At 38.8% G+C, this 6,000-nt stretch overlaps 1 protein-coding gene across 1 annotated transcript in view; it reads left to right on the top strand.

Annotated features, from left to right (window-relative positions):
* Positions 1 to 221: 221 nt before the first annotated feature.
* The window catches only part of LOC109035475 (PR domain zinc finger protein 1), an 89,470-nt gene continuing 83,691 nt past the window's right edge, over positions 222 to 6,000 (top strand). Inside the window, exon 1 of the mRNA XM_019049129.2 lies at positions 222 to 427. The gene's annotated coding sequence lies outside the window, so the exon portion shown is untranslated. The remainder of the gene's footprint in view (positions 428 to 6,000) is intronic.

The following is a 6,000-nucleotide window of genomic DNA, read 5'->3' as shown; positions in this document are numbered from 1 at the left end:
ACTCTCCCCATAAAAGTACTCTAGCTAAGTAGGGGTCCCGGGCTTTTCGGAGACCCTGTGCAACGCCTGTGCAAAGAATAGCACACGCCGAGAGGGAGGAGTGGGCGGGGGCGGGAGAAAAGCGAGAGAGTTGGCGCGGAGAAAAGCGCATGCGATGTTGCAACTAATTCGGCGACTGCATCTCGCTTTTGCGTCGGACGCACCGGCTCCCGGCGGGGGCAGCGCGGGGCGGGGAGGGGACGAGGCAAAAGCTCGGTGCATCGCCGGAAATGCACTGCACAGATGCACACGATCCTTTGAGACCTTTTCGCGTCCCGTTACAGTCCACACCCGCGCGAAGATTTGCCCGTTCGTTCCGCGCGCCCCCGTGCCTCAAAGCTCCGCGCAGCTTTTGAAAGTTTCGCTTTGGATTTTGTGCCTCTTGTCGGTAAGTCCTAGAATGCCTTTATTTTTGAAAAAAATTTATGAGCCTTTTTGGAAATATGTTTCTGACCTGCGACCTTTCAGGGCGTGATTTCGAAATGCCGCAAGCGTGGTATTTTCACCCCCTTTCATTTTTACCCCCCTTTATTTTTAAAAAAATGTATGAGCCTTTTTGGAAATATGTCTCTGCCCTGCGACATTTCAGGGCGTGATTTCGAAATGCCGCAAGCGTGGTACTTTCACCCCCCCCCCTCCCCCCCTCCGAAGACATGGGCAGGGTGCACGTTCCAAGTAGCAGTGATCGCGGAAAGTTGCGATTTGATCGGGAAATGTATCGCGCTTCTATCCACGTCGATTTATTGCGATATTATTGGATAAAAAATTGCGCAAAATTGCAATTTCATCGCAAAAATTTGCAATAAAATCGCTGTTTTATTGCAATATCATCGAACAAAAAATCATGATAAATTGAGATAAAATTGTAACAAGTGAGGATAATCGCTCACATGTTGATGACCCTAGTGATATTATGAGCAATAAAGAATAAAATATAGCAATTTTTTCGTTGGAAAATGCTACGTGGTACTTTTATTTACAGCCAATGGGAATGCAACAAAAATGATTCGACCGTGAGAACTTACCCGATCTCGAAAGAGAAGACGGTAAAAAAAAACGCCGGCCCATAAAATTTCGGGCGATTTTAGGAACCCGCAGAATGGAAAGCGCTTGCCTTGATTTTCTGGGGAATAATGCTATTCATGTAAAAATAATAGCAATAGGAAAAACAACAGCCTTTTTAGCAACCAAAGTCCAAATTTTCTGTGCGCCGGTGAGTCGAGTGAGCATAACCTACAACTCCGTCAAATCAGCGCTTATAAGATAGCTCATGGGTAGGTGGGTAGTTGCAGCAGTTCTAGCTATCATTTGCTAATCATAAAAACTTGGGGATCTTACCAAAAACTTCAGGAATTCCCCATTAGTAATTACTTTGTGAATTTGACCTTTTGGTAGAGCCTAATTATTCATCAAGTCCTACCACCTTTTAGACCTTTTTTTACACAACTCATGAAATTAATAATAATAATAATAATAACAAATGGTAATTACAGGAAAATGCTACTTAGCTCTCTAGCCAAAGTTACTCGCAACCTGAAAATGATCGATGCTAGTTGTGTTCAAAATAATCAGCTTGCCCGAGAAATTGCGAATTTGGAGTAGGTGGTGTAGTTATCTCTATCTTTTGAAAGTTAGGTGGAATCCATGGGTCACTAATAAAGTCATTATTTATTCGCAAGAGCTCTGAATCGAGGTTTTTTAAAAAGTTTTCGATCAATGATAACATAAATGATACATTCCTTATAAAACGAAATTTTGTGGATTAAATTTGGCAATATTGCATTTGCCTTTTCTCATTATAGTTCATTTTAAGCACTCAAATACATCTTGCTCAATGGCTTCAATTACTCGATGAATAGTGGTACTTGTATTTTTGACACCTTTTTTTGCGGGTAGTATAAGATAATAGGCAACGTTAAATAGAGTTAGACTGATTCTGGGGAATCTCATCCATTGGTACATTCAATAACTTACATTGTAATGATATCAATCTCTTTGGTGATGTTTCAAGGGTAAAATTTAGTCATCATTGTATCATGCTTAGTTTTTTGAGGAGTACTTACGTTCAAAACATTGGATTTTGGAACTGAAATGAGATCTGTTACAAAGTACTGCTCGAAGGAGACTCCGGTAAAATTATGTTCTTTATTGTGTAAGAACAGGAACTTACGTACAGTATACTACATGCTTTTCCATGTTCTTCCACACTGTAATTGTGTGTGACTTCTTCACGCATTTCCGGGTGAATACTCATAGCAGGGGGCAGAAAAATGAAAGGATGATGGACACCGGCAAGCTAATATCGGTCGGTAGACTTCGAGACAGTGCTGATCAGCAAAATCAATGATCTGAGGAACATATTTGTGTCAATAAACGCGGAGCAATGTGTAAAACAAGAATTTTAAGCCTCCTATGATTGCCTCTTAGTTTGGTGCAAACATATTCATATTTTGGCCATCTTTTATGGAAGCTGAATGACATTGCAACCGTGATACCCATAAAAGCATGTGCTAACCATGGCTCATACAGAAATGCACCAGTGGCGTGGCGTAAATTGTGATGTATCGATTGTTATGACATTTAAACCTATGGTAAAGAATCGATTATTAAGGTGTTCGCTGCGAACACTCTCTTTCTCGATCCTTTTCTATATGTTTAAATGGCATAACAATCGATATATCGTCGAGCACGCCACGCATTTTCACTGCTCTCTTCACTATCACGACAGATCGGGATGTTGCCTTCAAAAGATCGAAGAGGGGTCCCTCAAAATAAGAGTAACCGGTGTAAATTTTGACTGTTGCCCCCGAATGTAACACTTTGGTTCGGAGTTTTAATGAATGCCGATCGCATATGATTCACTTTCAGCCGGTGAATGCTGTAGGTGATGCCGATGTTAAATGGATTCTTCAACCGATCAAAGTCGATATAGAGAGAATCAATAAACTCCCCCAGAAAATGGGAAATCGTATAAATCGATTCACGGCGGAAAATAGGCATGGGCATGGCGTATATTTCACTCGGAGCTGCATTCTTAATGTCTACCTACTGGGCTTGTATGTACTGACAAATCTAATCATCACATTAAATTTTTAACACACGAAACATGATGAAGATAATTGTAGACTGATTACGCAATGAAAGAAAAAATAGAAGTATAATATTGGATAGATAAAATAAAAAGCACAATTCCCTCCATGCGCGGCAGAAAAATGATGAAGTCCCTTGTATGGTTGCATCGATACAATTCGCATTCACTACCACCGGAGATGATTCAAAATTACAATGCAGTTGAGTCGTTGAAAATCATCAATCTCCCATGAGATCACTCAAAAAGTCGCATTTTATGTGGAAAAAATGAAGGAATAAGAAAAGGGGAAAATGAACCACCGTCGAAAATGCTCAATTATGACTATTTCCTTGTTTGACACTAAATACATACTCATGTCTGTGCGGAATAAAAAAACGAAAGAAAAGAGGGGGGGGGAGAGAAAACATGATTTTCCTCTGTGTAAGATCGTTGATTAATTTTCTTAAAATGAAGGCAACATAAAGAGCACTTTAGTCCTGGCCAAAAAGGCAGGGTAAGAGGAGAAAAGAGAAAAAGAGGAAGAAAAGAAGTAGAACAAGAGGAAGAAGAAGAAGAAGAAGAAGAAGAAGAAGAAGAAGAATTTTCTCACTTTGAAGACCTCCTTTTGACCGTGACAGGGCAGCTGAATAGTGCAAAGTATCCGGTGCTCCACGCGTGACCTAGAGAATTCTCCAGTGGCGCGCCTTCAACTGGAAGCGTAGGCTACAAGCACACAATGCGTATGTACCCTTCCACGATGCCACCTATACCGTCTAGTTTTACCCACGATCTAGGATCGTGACTATCATGCTTATCAGCGCGATTTTCATACAATTCATGCTTCGCTAAAATATTATAGCCCATGACTCATCTCACAACCGGGTTGCTTGTAACCTTGAATTTCTCCAAAAGTGAGAAGCAATATCGATAGCAACATTTTGTGGACTTGAATTATTATTTTTCCCTTTGATGCCAAACATTTAGGACGTTAGTTGAGGCGTACACTCTCTAGTCCCCCTTCAAAAACTAAAACGTAATTGATTTTTGCAATTTATTTGACTGCGGGTTCAAGTTTTGAACTTAATAATCAAGATGTTATAAGATATTTAACTTTGTAAAAAAATTAGAGAAGCAAAAATTTGGAAAGAAAGTATTTTTTTAATTAAACATTTTGAAGAAATAACTGTATGCACGTTGAAAGAGAGACTTACAATGTTCGGAGTTTCCCTTGTTGTCTTCGCGTTCCTTCTTGAAAATGATGCAATGGTTTTAAAATGCGTCGTCAAAACTAAACCTAATTTGGTTTTTATAATTTACAATCAAAAATAGATCAAACATTTAAAGCTTGCAATTTGTTCCTTTTATGATGACCATTTATGTCGAAAGTTTTCGATGCTCCTGAATTCTTATTTAATCAGAAATCCGTCAGGGGATCTTCCCATACACTCACAAAAAGCGGTTAAGGATAGGATCAGTTAGCGTGGCGTGCTTTGCGATGTATCGATTAATCTGCCACTTAAGTCAATGGAAAAGGATCGATAAACAGGGTGTTCGCGACGAACATTTTAAAAATCGATTCCTCACCATAGCTTCAAATGGGGAAGTATCTACTATCGACCAGTCACGCCTCGCCATTGAATAGGATGGATAGAAAGAGGAAAAGGAATACTATGCTATAGGTTCTCAGAGAGGATAGCTGAATTTCTTCTACATTATTGTAACTTTAAGAGGGAGAAGAGAGAGAAAAAAGGGAAAATAACAATGGGAAAAAAGAAAGAGAAACCTGAAGTATAGGAAGAAAAGTAAAAAATAAAATAAATGCCAAAAAAACCCTAAAAATAAGTAAGAAAATTGTTAGAAAAAAAAGAAAAGAGAATGGAACAGGGAAAATGCAAGAGGAAACACAATTAAAAAACAATTCATTCACGTGAATTTTATAGTTTTAAATTAGTCTCAAGCATTGGCGGATATAGCAAATTGGCAACGATGTTTTTCACCATTTAAACCTATGGAAATTTATCGATTCTTAGAGGGGACCATGTGCTCCAACAAGAATCGATTATTTAACGTAGGTTTAAATGGAGGAAATCCGGTGTTGCCAAATTGCTGGATCCGCCTCTGGTCTCAAGTTGCCAAACCTAAATCCTTCCAAAGGAGAGGCCACAGTCTTGCGGCTGAATTGGATTTAGAACTACATAGGTTGTCCTAAAAATAAGTGGTCTGATGCTGCAATTACAATACGAAGCAACCTCGAAATCTGTTCTTGGTCTCATTTTGAAGATCGAATTATCATCTCATAAACTCATGCATCTGTCGCAGGCAAATAGTAAAATCCGGCATATTGTCAAATTCCCAGGCAAATAGTCAAATATTCTAACTTAGATTGAAATTTTGATGCATTTCATAATTTTAGATCATTGCTCCCACAAGAGAAAATTCTAAGTGAAAATCGGTACCATACAATAGTATCTTGATCGGTTTTTAGCTCCTGAACTGACACTTATTTTGAAATTTTCAACATGTCATAAAATACAGAATTTTTAGAATTTCAACATTTAAAAATATGAGAAGCGATTGAAGAGGAAGAGCCGAAAAGAGGTCGCAGGTATTTGATGAGTTATTTTTCCAAAAAAAGTAAAAAATCGCAAGCTCTTTGCCATGAATCCACAAAATTTTGTAGACCGTTAAAATTTAACTATCCGCCTAGTCATTTCACAAAATGCCTGATTTCACTATTTGCCAGCGATACATGCATTTATTATTAATTTGCTAACAGCGTGGCATGCAGAAGGAATTTTTAATTCAAGGAAGTTTAAAGGAACGTCTTAGAAAATGTCAGTCTCATCCCAATCGGCGGCACCGCTCATTGTGTGTTTGAGTCTTGATTTTTA

The sequence above is a fragment of the Bemisia tabaci genome, chromosome 8, assembly GCF_918797505.1.
Source record: "Bemisia tabaci chromosome 8, PGI_BMITA_v3".
Lineage (NCBI taxonomy): Eukaryota > Metazoa > Arthropoda > Insecta > Hemiptera > Aleyrodidae > Bemisia > Bemisia tabaci.
The sequence above is the reverse complement of the archived record's forward strand: the minus strand, read 5'-3'. Positions and strand labels throughout refer to the sequence as shown.